Source organism: Spermophilus citellus, assembly GCF_964194105.1.
Source record: "Spermophilus citellus genome assembly, chromosome: 2".
Classification (NCBI taxonomy): domain Eukaryota; kingdom Metazoa; phylum Chordata; class Mammalia; order Rodentia; family Sciuridae; genus Spermophilus; species Spermophilus citellus.
This window is the reverse complement of record NC_138183.1, coordinates 131,567,038-131,581,142: the sequence shown is the minus strand read 5'-3', so window position 1 is coordinate 131,581,142 and position 14,105 is coordinate 131,567,038.

The window sequence follows — 14,105 nt, the reverse complement described above, 5'->3', positions numbered from 1 at the left end:
TCCCAGTTAGAACAAGCGTGCACACACTGTTTAGATTGAAATGTGCACACATACAGATAAGTAATACATTTGATTCCACATAGTTGGAAGACAACAGGAAGGTGGTAGTTCTTCAGTGACCAGGAGAAAAAGGATAATCAGTGATATCAAATACAAGGAGAATACTCAGGCATACACAAAACAGCTAGCTGGTTTTGGTGTGCAGGTGGGATGCTCACAGGGTACAAGCAAGAACATGGGGTATGTACACACAGGTGTTCATACACACATGCCTTTGGATGCACGTTCAAGTATTTGGAGAAGAACTGTAGGAGCAGGGAGTAGGGAAGAAATGGGATAAAGTCATTTATGGGAGAGACTTGTGATAAATCGGAGCAGATATACATTAAACTGAATATTTTCTTGATTGTTATGTTGATTCTTTAAATCCTTAACTTGGGCTCTGAGCCTTTACTTGATTCTGTGTGGTGTGCTCAGCTAATTTGACTTCATTTTAGGATCCTAGTCTTTCATTAGGTGTGAAATTATTGGTCACTTGCTTTGGCCCAGATCTCTCTTATGTCAATGAGAGCCTTTCAGTAATTAGGCTCTTGATTATGAAATTCGCTTTGAACAGAAAGCTGGTCAGAACTTTTAGCTTGTTCCAGAATATCATATATACATTGAATGATGGACACGGTACTTGATCACCAATTTGAATTATTTGCTTTAAATAGGAGAGACTATATTCTACTTACTTTTCTGGATTAGGAATCACCTTACCTAAAGTTAGTCCAATACTCAACTCATATTGAACATCAAGAGGATCTATTTGAGGACAGGAAATCAAGGCAAAGGATCATGATTAGCAATAAATAAGATGATAAAGTTAATTCTCAATAATATACCATCATTTTTCCTCCCTTATATTCCATTTGATTTCATTTCTCTTTCAGACCTTTATTTTCTTACAGTTTAGATAGAAGTATAATCTGAATGAAATCCCAGTGAGGGGAGGGCTCAGGGGATGGAACTCCAGTCAGTACTTAAATGCTGCTCCTCCATGAGATAAGGGAAGAGGATGAGATGACTTGACTTATATATTTGTCATGTGCACTTTATTCCCATCATTGTTATTTTTCACCTAATAACTATTTACTAAGCTCACACTTGTCTGCATCTGCCAGAGTCCTCTCTTCCTCCTTTCTTCCCTCTCTCCCTCTCTTCCTCTCTCCTTTCTTTCCTTCCTTAATTCCAAAACATGTCCAACATTCTGGTTTTAAAATCTCATTTCAGTTTATACAAAAACCAAATTCAAAGAACCTTGGTTCCCCTTCCCTACCCCCTCCGCCCTTTAGGGACCATGTCAGGAATTTTCAGCTAATTTCCCTTATGGTATACCTGGGTCACATGGTGTGTGTGTGTGTGTGTGTGTGTGTGTGTGTGTGTGTGTGTAAGCACTCACATATGTATGCACATTCGTAGGAAATGAAATAGATTTTACTTTACAAGCATGTAACAGGTACAGTATTTCACAGCCTGCTGGTTAGTAATGGGATTCTTCTACCAGAGTCTCCTTTTCTGAATCCTGAACTGATTAACAGATGCAAATCCTATACTGCAGGCTGGTGAAACTGAACCATCCATGCCCATGTATCTCTAGACAGTATACACAGGCACAGAGTCACATACACACACCATTTTCATTAAAATGGATGCACATTCATATTACTGCTACATTCACTTCTAGATAGTTGGACATTTTTTATTTTGCCGTTTCAAAAGACATTCAGGCAGGAATTATTTAAGAGATAAAAGGAGTTTCAAAGGGATCAAGTACTAACAGGGGAATTTAAAGTCAAGTGTTATCTTCCAATAGAGGAGAGGTTCCATCAACCACGGGAGAGAATGATGGTCATTCCTGCCATTCTTCTCCTTTAGGTGTCCAGCTGTCTCTATCAAGTTCATGTTCCTCTAGGACCAGCCTGGGGCATTCTTCCATGACTTTTACCCACCCCATTCCCCAACAGAGCTCTTTTAGCAGTGCAAATTCCAGTTATGATTCTGTAATAATTAGGTTGTGTGGCTGTTTACACAAACTCCTGCCCTCCTTGCAAAGGTGAATTTCCAGTGGACCCTCTGTGCAAGAGGTGAGGGCTGATTCAGCGCTTTCACTGCTGGGCTCTGGGTGGACAGCTCTGGGTGGATGCCTCTGACCTCACCTTTCTGTGCTTTCCCTCCTTTCCTCTGTGGGGCTGCAGCCTCAGGGTCAGGGCCCTGATGGCTGCAAATGTCAGTAAGTGAGCAAAGAGACTTCTGTAGAGTCTCAGCTTCTCATTTTGTGTTCATTCACAGCACTTGGCTCTTCTCCTGCTTCATGATGACAAAAGTGACACTTCCGATCATGCATTATTGGAAATCCCTAAGTAGGAATTGAATATATATGAGATTTCATCTTTTATCATTGCCATTTACTTCTTGCAGACATTTGTCTTGGAACTTCTCAGAGGAGAGTATCTTCCACAACTCTCCGGTCCCTTATTGCTCTAATCACTGTTCTCTTGTTTTTCTCTTCCTGAGATGAAGGGGAGGACTGTAGTAAGGAACAATGGAGACATACAGGATTACAATGCTGTCAAAATAACTTATCTTTAACATAATCTGTTTTCTATCCTAATTCTGCACGTGTTTGATCTGTCATTGATCCCTGACCAATTTTGCTCCTGAGAAGTTTGGGGTAAAACATTTTTTTTTTTTGCATAAAAAGGTGCTCAATATCATTTATCATTGGGAAATATAAATACAACCATATTGGGATTTCATCTCACATCTGCTAGAGTGGCTTTATAAGAAAAAAAAAAAAACAAGGGGTGGGAGACAAGACCAGCTGGCAAGGGTGTGGAGAAAAGGGAATGCTTGCACATGAATTGCTGTAACCATCATGGAAAACAGTATTGAGGTTCCTCAAAAAATTAAAATTATAATTATCATAGGACCCATCCATCCCCCTCCTGGGTATATATCTGAAGTAAGTGAAATCAGTATCTTAGAGTAGTAAAGTTTCATTGTACCATTTTCACAGTAGCCAAGATATGGAAACACCTTAAGTGTTCATTACTGGATGAATAAGTAAAGAAATCATGGTACATATATACAGTTGGATATAAAAATGAAGGAAATCCTGCCATTTGTGAGAACATTGATGAAGCTGGAAGATATTATGCCAAATGAAATCAGCCAGGCATAGAAAGACACATATGATATGATCTCACCTATCTCTGTGTGTTAGCCAGCTTTTTGATACTGTGACAAATACCTGAGAAAAGTAACTTGGAGGAAGGAAGATTTATTTTGGCTATATTTCTTAGAGGTTTCAGTCCATGGTTGACTGGCTCTCTTGCTTTGGGCCTGAGGTGAAGCAGAATATCATGGTGGAAGGGCATGATGGAAGAAAGCTGCTCACCTCATGGCAGCCAGGAAGCAGAGAAAGGGATTGGAAGAGGCCAGGAAAAATATATGTCCTTCCAGGAAACACCCCCAGTGATCTATTTCCTCCAGCTATGCCCCACTGCCTACAGTTTTCACCACCTCTGATAATGCCAACAATTATGAATCCCTCAACAGATTTACCTACTAATGAGGTCAGGGGCCTCATGATCCAATCACTTCCGCAAACCCCCATCTCTGAACATTGCTGCATTGCAGACCCAGCCCTCAACACGAGTCGGTGGGGGACCCTTTTTTTGTGTGTCTTAACCATAATATTGTGGAATGGAAAACTGTCAAACCCAGCAAAATGGTGGGTTCCAGGTGTTGGATCATAGTAGAATTGGGATGATGTTTGTCTAAGAGTAACACCTTTTAGTTAAAAGTTAAACAAGTCTAGAGGATCTAATGTAGAGCATGGGTGCTGATGAAGTTGTTAATTAATTTGATTGTGGTAATTATTATACAATGCATACATCTGCCAAATCATGTTGTATACATTGAATATATTCAAACTTTGTCAATTAAACATTTTGAGATTAAAAAATAAAGGGGGGCATAATTAGTAAGACTGAGAAACTTCTCTTGCTGTGAAGTTGATGCCTGGCTGGGATTTTCAAATTGTCTCCATGTCCTTGAGTCTCTTTCATATTTTTGACCTACCTATTATTCATAACAGATCTCCGAGACACTAAGCATGCTGCCTTTTGCTCCTAGCAGAGGCCAACAACTCAAAATAAGTCATTATTTTTAATGGCCAACCTAAGTTTATTGACTCACTAATAGAAGTGTAGAATATTAACTAAGAGAGGTCATTTCCATTTTTTGGTTGAGATGGTCAGACCACAGCCATTCACATCTTTTAGGGAAGATGAAAGTAGATTAAATCTCCTTGAGCAAATGGATGCTGAAGAGATCTAAAACTATTGTGCATGAGAATGGCTGAATAAAGTGGAGTGTCTGGTGCCACCATGTTAATTGTAAAATAACAAACAGACTGACCAGTGGACAAGAGACAGGACACACTCTATATGGCCAGCTGTTGGGGAAAGTTGGAGTCAGGGAGAAGATGTTCTTGAAGGAGTAGATTTAGATTTAGTACAAGGAAGACTTTCTAAGAGTTGGAAGTGCCCTGAGGTGGAATACTGGGGAGTGTGCCCCCCAGGGTGGTTTCTGAAGACAGGCTGCAGGAGCCATCCATAGAGATCAGTGAGCACCAATGGAAGGCTGGAGCAGGTGACCCTAACACTTTACTTCTTGTCCTGGGAGTCTAACTAAAATAGCAACAACCACTCAGTCCAAAGAACAGACACACACCTGCTGTGTCCCTCCAGAATCATCTTACTCCTTCCAAAATGAGGCCCAAAGATAGGATTTTTCATTCCCTGACATTTGAGGTCCACATGAAACTTATTCCCATAGCCAAGATTCTGATCTTTTCTGAGATGAACTCAGATAAACTGTTTGCCAGACAGCTGGACTAAAACTGAAGGGTAAGGAGATAAGGCCCAAATGAGGAAGGCAGCAGCCTCACCTTCTGTTAACTCCCATCCCAAAGTGAGAAATCAGTGTGCTCAGCTGCAATTCAAAGCAATTAGTCTTTGTTCCCACATGTTCTCAAACAATGACTTAAAGAAGCCCAAATAAACATTTTCAGAAAAGAGAGCAAATTTGTATTACTTAACCCAAGGAATGCAAACAAGTGTAATTAAAGCGAATACCCATAAATAAAGTAAATACATTACTTAGGAAATGAATTAATTAGTGTTTAATTACTATCAATTACTAAAATCACTACAGAATTACTTGTAGAATGGATTGGATCTCTTGCTCCTATTAATAATTTCCATTGCTAATTGTATGCAATTGTATTTTCTTTTCTTTGGGTGCATCTTAGCAGAGCTAATAGGAGGAAGGAACAGCACAGTGAACAATGACAGGAACATCTTTTTTCTTTGCTCAGTAAAACACAAAAATGGTTTGAAAAATATCTGCCTAGTTGTCAAAAGCCAGTTCAGCTAAGGAAGGTGCCCAGGAAGAAGGTATCTGTGGCACAGGGTGATCTGTGCCATTCCATGGTGAGGGTGAGAACAGATGTTTGTGGCAGGGCCTAAGGTGGAGGATGTATGTGTTTGTGTGTGGGTATGTATATGTAGAGATGAGAGAGACAGGTGTTAGAAGGTTCAATATCTGCACTTATTTCCAGGATGCCTATACCCATGTATAGGCTGGCAGATGGGCATCACTACCCACAGGTCTGGCCAGGTGAGGGAATAGACTTGATATTTACCTGGAAGATGGAGTAATAATCTGCTTTTTGGTGAAGAGAACATCCCTAATGTCATGGTCCCCAACAATTTTGACACTAGGTGGTGAGTGGCAGAAACAGATGCGTATATATGAGAGAATGAGAATAAAGGGTATCTACCAAAGGAGTCCATTCTTATTTTTCTCTTCATACAACATCCCCTTTACCTCTCTCTACCCTCACCCCCTCTGTCTTTCATGAACATTCTCAAACCTGTTTTTTTTTTTTGAGAGAGGAGAGAGAGAGAGAGAGAGAGAGAGAGAGAGAGAGAGAAAGAGAGAGAGAGAATTTTTAATATTTATTTTTTAGTTCTCGGCGGACACAACATCTTTGTTGGTATGTGGTGCTGAGGATTAAACCCGGGCCGGACGCATGCCAGGCGAGCGCGCTACCGCTTGAGCCACATCCCCAGCCCTCAAATCTGGTTTTGCTTCTAGGCTTCTCCACCTGGGAAAGCCTCAATTTCCCCATCTGTAAAATGAGGAAAATCATAGTACCTGCCTCCCAGGGTTATCGTGAGAGTTTGGATCAGTGGGTGGCACATGTCAACAATATCTGAAATATTATATTGCTACTACATGTTAATTTGTAGAACAGTTGAGGGAATGTACATGATGTGGATGTGAAATAATTAGGGGGATGGGAGGGGCGATTTGAAAAAGAGAAAAGAAGTTGGAGAGGAGAAATTTGTGTAATAGGGTTCTCCAGAGAAAGAGAACCAATAGAATATATATATATATATATATATATATATATATATATGTGTGTGTGTGTGTGTGTGTGTGTGTGTGTGTGTATCTCCTACACATACACTCACACACACTCACACACTCACACATACACACATAATTTCTCTTTTGAATCTCTGTGTCCTAGATGGCTCTCTTTTCTTCCAAAAGTGATACAGGGCCTTACCCTGAGGTAAGGGGGTACATGGAGCTGTTCTCTAGACTGTCTTCTGTGTTCTCCATGTTGTTTAGTCCTCAATGTTTTTTTTGTTTACTCATTTGTTCCTTCAGGAAATGTGGTGGAGAGGACACATTCCCTGCTTTTAAGGAGGAGAGCCAGGTGACTGCTAAAGCACAGCAGGTAAGTACCATGAGCTTTTCAGAAGAGGGTAAAATAGGTAGGAGGTCAGATCTCTGGGAGGTTTGCAAGGGGGAGACAACCCCAAGCAGAGGCCTGAGAACAGGTGAATGAAAAAGGGGTATCAAGATCCCTCTTTACCAGATGAGGAAACCGACAGTCAGAGACGAGTGAGTTGCCCAGACCCACATAGTTGGCGAGGTTTTGTCGGCATTGAGATTTAAGTCAGGGTCTATGTGACCCTAAGGACTTGAATTGTCTCACAATGACATTCTTTCTATTGTCCCTCCCCATCTCCCCTGGGAAGCAAAATACCCCTACCTCTTGTGCTCCCTATCTCCAATTTTTGTGTGAACCCTAAGCACCTGTAGCAAAGGGTGAGTTGGCCCCACTACCTGGGGTGCACTCCTGGCTCTGCACTGTTTTAGGGTGTAACACTGGATACATAGCTGAGTTTTTCTGAATTTAACATGAAATACCAGCCTCAGAACTGTGTGAGGATTAAAAAAAAGAAAGACATTTTCTTTGTGGAAAGCTTAGCATAGTGCCTGCTACATAGTAATTATTCAATAGATGATAGATAATATCATTATTGTAGATGCTAAGCCTCATTTTTTGGTCTCAGTTGATTGTTATTAAGCCAGGCTAATGTGTTGCCTGATGAGGCATTGGCCTAAGTTGTATTTGCATTTTAGATGGAGACACTTGAAGATAAAAATTTACACTGTCTTTAGAAGAGCACCCATCTTCCTCCCTTCCCTGGGAGGGAATAAAGAAAGATTAGACAAACCTTTGTGGCAGGCCAGCTGCAGGGAGGTGCAGATACTTTTAAGTTATGCAAAAACAAAACTCATCAAGTTGCCAGCCACGCACAGTGTTAAGTGATTTGCCCCCTGAGCAGAAACCTATAAGATACTTAGAGTAAGAGTTCCTGAGAAACCTGAGCTTTCTCATTTGTACCCCTTGTCTCCTATCCTGTGCCCATAGTAAAGAAAAGAAGGACCAGCAAGAAACTAGCTCTTTGAAATTTCAGAGTCTTAGAGGTAAGGGCCACTTGCCCCAAAGCATTTGAATAGCACACCCGTCCTAGGAAGCTTATCCCAAACCTCATCCTCTTCAAGCCCCCCTCACTGGGGAGGCTGAGTTGCCTCTGCAGGTGTCTGTGCAAATGGGAGACCAGCAATGGTCATTAGTTTCCATTTGCTGAAATCAGCAATTTAATCCTAACCTAACCAGAGCCTGTAATGTCCCCCTTCCTGGACAAAGGCCCTCCCCCAGAATGATTGAGTTTCACAGGGAGCAATAAAGCAAAGGGCTTCTGCTGAATCAGGTGCTAGACTCTCAGGCCTGTAAATCATCCCCCTTGGTTCTTCGGGTTGGAGATGATATCTTCACCACAGCCCTCTCTTTCCTGCTATTTCCACAACCCCAGCTACTAAGGAGATACCCCTAGGTAGCATATCCTTTCCAAACTGAGAACCCAGCCTGGTACTGGGTCCCCATTCAAAACACAAGCGGCAGGAGAGTGTTCATATGAAATGCACACATTGCAGATTGCCAGATACGACTGGCCTCAATAAACCCATAAGTTGCTCGTGGTTGTACATTCATGGAGGGTCTGAGAACAATGTGGAAACCAGATCATTTAGAGGAATTCCAGTCCAGGTGTTCTCAGAGACTCAGGCCCCTGAATAGGAGAGCAAGGATTGTACAATAAATTCTCCAGAGACCTTTCGCTTTCTGGGGTGTGTTCAGTAAAGGCAGTTGGTTAGGATAAAGCAGAGAGCTAATCAGTCAAGAGATTTCCTTTAAATGGAAGTTTTCAAATCTGGTGTTTAGTGAATGTCAAGCTTGAGAAAGAGGTGAGATGGACAGAAGCTAAGACCCTCAAATCAGGGCTTCTCTTTTTATCCTCAGTTTGACCTAATAGACTGTACATGCTAAAGCCAGTCACTCTCCTCCCTGAAGTAGGACTTGGTTCTTGTCTGGGGAGCCCAGCTGCAGAACAATGGAGGGTTTGAATGTAGGGGACCAGGTAAGCCTTGACTCAGGCTGACCTGAACCTCACTTTTCTGCCCTATAAACTGGGGGTAGGGATGGGCTGCTTCACTAGTTTATCTCTACCATCCTTCCCAATTTAAAAGTTTATTTGACCTCTAGGAGGCAGAGAGCCTGGAGTCCCTGAAGAGCCACGGAGTGAGAAAGAATCCCTGTTCTTGGTCCTAGGTGCCAATCCACCTGCAAAGTCTTTTTGGCCCTGTCTGTAAGCTGGCCCAGGAAACCTGCCAGGCTTTTTTTTTTTTTTTTTTTTTTCCTTTTCGGTGGGATATCCCGAAGCAAAAAGGCTGCATCAGCAGAAAGGACAGTCCCTTTCTCCAGCTGCTGCAGCAATCTCTCAATGCAATGCCCTGATGCCACCTTCACCTCCCAGTTTGCTTATCTGTGTTCAGAGGCTGGCCAAGGAAAAGCACTCTGCTGGCAGAAAGTCAGCTTCAAGTCTTAGCTTTGGCAAGCTCTGTGACCTTGGGCCACTTGGTACTACCTTGTGGGGTTGCTCCGTGTCAGGACATAATACTGGAATACTGGAAAGGAGGAGGTGCCAAAACTTGCTTTATAAAGAGTTTATAAAGTTTATAAAGGTGGCTCCAGGAGAGGAGGGGTGATGTCATGGCACAGGTGAGGTGGTAAGCAAGGTCTTCATCCTGTTTATCCCTGCATCTCCCACAGGCCTCACGCAGTCAGACAGCTGCGCTTGACATCAACAGTGAGTGCATAAATGAGTCAACACACTTGGCTTGACCACATGGACTTCTGCTACCTTCTCAAGATACACTTGTAGGAGAAGCATTTCTGGAAAACACCTTTTTGGCTCACCAAGGACAGCTACTTCAGAAACTCCATTGTCCCTTACAGGCATCCTGGTTTCCTCATTCTGTCCCCACTCAGCACTGTGGAGAGCTTTCACCTGCCCTGGGTCCTGAGGGTAAGCAGGGGACTGAAAGCAGTCTATGAGAGATACCTTGTCAGCTTTTTCCTCCCAGAGAGGGTACATGGCTTCTTGGCAGGTGTGGCATCCTGGTCCTGAATGGCCTCTTGGTCATCTAAACCTTACTTAGGGAGATGAGGGCTAAGTGAATCTGTTTTAGGAGGCAGGAGATCAGGGTTCTAGCACCTTATATCTCTGAGAGGCTTTGGCATCTTATTTTCCTGAATCATAAAATAAAAAGTAATTACCTTAAAAATCTTTCTTGCACATCAGTGAGACTTGAAGGTAGAGGTCCAATCAATGTGAACTGAATGTAGAACTATATCAGCCTAACTACTGATTCATGTGACTGACCCTCAACACCTTTCCTCCAAATTCCATGAATATACTTGGGAAATGCTCAGTTCTTGCAATGGTCATGGGACAGGATAGCAACCTTCCTGGGACATCCTGCCTGCAACACTCCACCAATAGTGAGCCTTCTCTACCATGGGACTCTGTAACACTTCTAAAAGTTTCTACATCCCATTTAGCAAAGCCAGAGCTCAGAGTTAACTTCTGAGAAGAAAAGAATGGAATAAAGACCTTTCCTATGGGACAAAGGCAGTGATATGAGAAGGCTGCCTTGTTATGATGGGTCTGTTGTTTTGGTGGATTTTCCACGTGGTTGGAAACAGTATCTCTCCTTCCTCAGGGAACCCCAATTCATCTCTTCTGGAAGTGGAGTATTTACCAGGATTCTTTCACACAAACCTGCTTTGTTCACAGCCCACCTGGGTTACTCAGCTTTTTGTCTCTGTGACCAAAATATCCAACCAGAACAACTTAGAGGAGGAAGTTTATTTTGGCTCACAGTTCCAGAGGTTCTGCTCATGGTGGGCCAGCTCCATTGCTCTGGGTTCAAGGTGAGACAGAACATCATGGCAGAAGGGTGTGTGGAGAAGCATGACTTCATTCATGGCAACAGTAAAACAGAGAGAGGGGAAGGGGCTGCAAGGGAAGATGGACCCTTCTGGGACACACCTCCAGCCACACCCACCTGCCTCATTACCACGAATCTATTCAAACCAGCATGGACTGATTAGGTTACAACTCTCATAATCCAACCATTTTGCCTCTGAATGTTTCTGCATTAACACAGGAGCTTCTGAGGGATACCTCAGATTCAAACCAAAACACCCCTTCTGTCCGCGTGCTTGCACCTTCAAGGCTTCCAACAGACCTTTAGAGGGGTTTATCAGATGGCCCTGGCCCCCAGACTGTGCTGGTTGTCAAGTGCCAGCTCCAGAAGTCATTACTAGGACAGACCCTGTGGGGAGGACCATCATTCAGCATTGGACAGAGACGTCTGTCCTCTGACCTACCCTGGGGCCTGTCAGAAATAGAAACATCTTAATGAAAAAGCACATCCCTCAGTCTTTTTCATGCTGACCAAGCAAAATGGAGGGGAGATTTGAATAAGAGGATGGGACTCTGCTTTTAGCAGCAAAGCAGTCCTGGGACGGGGGCGGAGGTTGTGGAGGAGAGATTTAGAATTTTTAAAAATCCTGTTGTAGGTTAATGGTTTCTTTTCCCTTCTTCCTTGCTCTCTCTGACACCCGAATGAACAGAGAGGTATGGTATATCCCCAGAAGTTAAACAGGAAGCCATCTATCAGACAGGACCCTCCCACCACAAACGAAAATCATAAAAATGTCATTAAGGCCCATGTCCTCCCATCCTTCCACAGAGTTCAGCCTCTTTCTCTCTCTTTCTCCCTCTCTTTCCACTTCCTGCTCCCTTCCCTTTTCCTAAGCAGGGAAACCCGTGGGATGTGAACATCTTTAGGCTGGGAAACTTTTTGTTCACCATCACGTTCCCCGACATTATTCCAGTGTATTTGGCAGTTCCTGCTTTTAAAATATTTGCCGAAGGAATGAAACTCTCTTCTCAAAGCTTCCAGGCCTACCTAGATAGAGATGACTGATAGCAGTTTAGAGCTTTATCACTTCTCCTGGGACATCTGTACTTCAAAAACAGATCAAAACAACACAGGGAGAAGTTCCACTAAAATGAATGGTAGGTTTCCAGACAGCAGCATTTGATGCTTTCCTTAGAGCAAAGGACCTTCTCGTCTGAGAAACCAACCCGCAAAAGCCCCTGGCCTATCAGAGCCGCTGGAAATGGGTGAGTGTAGCCCTCAGCATTTGCAGAGAGCAGCTGTCAATTTTAATGCATCTAAGGCCTTCTCCTTGAGGGGGGAGAGTGCTGAAAAGCCTATGCTCTATTCTATGCTTCCTGAAATCTTTCCATTTAAATGCAGATTGGGAGCCTTCCTTCCTCTAAGTGGTCACGGAGAAGACAGAGCAAAGTTGAAATGATAATTTCCTTAAGAAGAAAGGGAACAGTTTTGTTCATTTCCCCAAGGCACCAGCTGTCATTTTCTCTTTATGGTAGCATCTCCCCCCACCACATTGAGATGGCCTTTCTCATCCCCAGTCACCCCAGTTTTTGCATCATAGGCTCCTTTACTTATGCTAATCCTGCCAGCAGCTAGTATCTTGTAGTTTAAATGGAAAGAATCCAGTCCAAAGGCTTGTGATTATCTGCTTCCTCCTATCCTCTCTCCACAAGATCCAGGCCCTTTTATATCAAACAGGAGGGTAAGATGAAAGGCCCATCATGACTGGGAAATTAACAGGAGGGGGCTGAGATGATTAAAAAGAGGACTTTTCCCTACTTTTGATTTTTTAAGAGACATTTGAAAGTGTCTCCATTTTGAAACGCTGACCAAGGCAGAGAGATCTGTTCTTGAACCATGCCAGAACTTGCTCATTGTTCAAAAATCTGGACCCTTGATGCTGTGTTCTTGACTCTCTCATGAACTTGCCCTGGAGAAAAAATAGCTAGCGGTTTCCTCGATATTTAGAGTTAGTTGGGCAGTTTGGCCTCACATGCGCCAGTGAGAATTTTGAGGTATGTTGAGTTCCCAACTGACACATCTAGGTTTATGATGTGAGAACTAGACAGGTGTCCAGGATCAGAATAGATTTACTATGGGTCTGCTGCAAACTCACTTCTGGGGGAAATGATAGTTCATTTCCTGGGAAATTCTAGTGAACACCTTGCCCTGAGGCCCCTCCCAAAACAAAACCATTCATCTCAAAATCTCTCTCCTGTGTTGTAAGGCCTCTGACTCCCTCTGCAGGAAAGAGGTCAGGGATCTGAGGAGCACAAAAATAAACCCCTTCATATTCCCACTTCCCTCCATCCCTGCAGCTTCAGACTCTGCTCAGGAGCATGACACTGAAAACAGAAATAGCTTCAAGAAGACTTCAGATGAGCTCATGGATAATAGAACCAAAAAATGGTTACTAAAGTAGAAGTCAGGAAGATTCAGAGCTCCATCTTTCGATGGGTCAGTAGAAAGAATACAGATGCCTTCTGGTCCTAGGTTAACCATTGACTGGTTTTATGATCTTAACAAATTACTTTGCTTCTCTCATCTTAGTTTCTGCATCTCTAATGTGAATGATCTGGTTTACACATTTTCCAGCCTTTCCAACTCTGACATTCCCAGAGTCTGTGAAGTGTGTGTGTGTGTGTGTGTGTGTGTGTGTGTACACAAGATGCAAATTGCTGTCTACTTCCCTCTCTCCCAATAGAGTACAAAGGCCTGAATAACCCAGGAAATGGACGAGGACTTGTTCTCTGTGTGTCTGGCCTTACTGCAAATATTCTTTTCTCTTTCTTCTCTTCTCTGCAGCTGGAAACCCAACCACCAGATTTGTGAACCAGAGAAAGAGGGACGAAGATGCTCTGAAATGCTGATTTAGACAGTGCTAACATATCAAAAGAACATTTGACACAAATGGGGTATCTAGTTACCATAGATCTTATGAAGTTCATTCAAAGAATGTAATGAAAAAAAATCAAATAAATGAATCATTCAGGGATATGCAAAGGATGGCTCCCATTTTCATTCTTTTGTTCTCTTTCTATCTCGGGAGAGAAAAGTAGATAGGAAATTAGAGCAAGAATTTGGGGAATATTACAGAAAGCAAAAGGGGCAATGTTGAGAAGGATGAAAAGGAGAGCCAAGGTTAGGAGAAGAACAAAAACAAAGACCAAGAACCTCTAATCAAATTAAATGGTTGGCAACAAACACATAGAAAAAGACATTCCTGGGCCTGTATCTTTAAAACAATGGCAGCGAGAAGGCGTTGCAGGGAAAGACAGATAGTGAGATAGGTGCAGGGGCAACCCAAGGTCAAACTTTAC